The sequence below is a fragment of the Rhinopithecus bieti genome, unplaced genomic scaffold, assembly GCF_001698545.2.
Source record: "Rhinopithecus bieti isolate Rb0 unplaced genomic scaffold, ASM169854v2 scaffold_39857, whole genome shotgun sequence".
In the NCBI taxonomy this organism is placed as follows: domain Eukaryota; kingdom Metazoa; phylum Chordata; class Mammalia; order Primates; family Cercopithecidae; genus Rhinopithecus; species Rhinopithecus bieti.
In genome coordinates, this window is record NW_016816641.1 from 167,307 (window position 1) to 167,779 (window position 473).

Below are 473 nucleotides of genomic sequence, written 5' to 3' on the forward strand. Positions count from 1 at the left end.
ACAACCGCGCCGCCCGCCCCGGCCTGCGTGCGCCCGGCGCAGCTGACAGGAGCTCGGGCTTCTCGGGCCCGCTCCGCTGGGCCGCAGTGCGCAGCCGCAGCAGCCCGGGCCGGGCCTGGCGAGCTGCGAAACCTCAGAAGGGACGCGCGACTGAATTTTTTCGGAATCCTACCTGAGTAAGAGCATTGTCGGGCAGTGGTCGAAACGTCCGCCTCCGTCTCGGCAGGCGCCTAGCGGGGTGCGTTCTCCGCGGCCTCACCCCGCTCCGGCCCAGGTAGCCTTAGGTTTCTGTTGTTGCGCCTCTCGGGCAAAGGGGTGCTGCCTCCTGTTGGTACAGCGCGTTCCTCAAGTCCCTTTCCTTTCCGTGCCTGCTCTATGTTTGTTGCCAGCGCGTGAACAAGACACAGACTTTTCTTGGTGGTTTCACTTTTACTGGGCATTTAGGTTGTTGACAGTTTTTCAGTGTAATCCAT

General features: G+C 62.2%; 1 protein-coding gene across 2 annotated transcripts in view; it reads right to left on the reverse strand.

Annotated features, from left to right (window-relative positions):
* Positions 1–473, reverse strand: part of MAN2A2 (mannosidase alpha class 2A member 2) — a 22,449-nt gene extending 21,976 nt beyond the window's left edge. Inside the window, exon 1 of one of the 2 annotated variants that reach the window (XM_017854990.1) lies at positions 173–473. The gene's annotated coding sequence lies outside the window, so the exon portion shown is untranslated. The remainder of the gene's footprint in view (positions 1–172) is intronic. The other variant, XM_017854991.1, reaches the window with a different exon arrangement.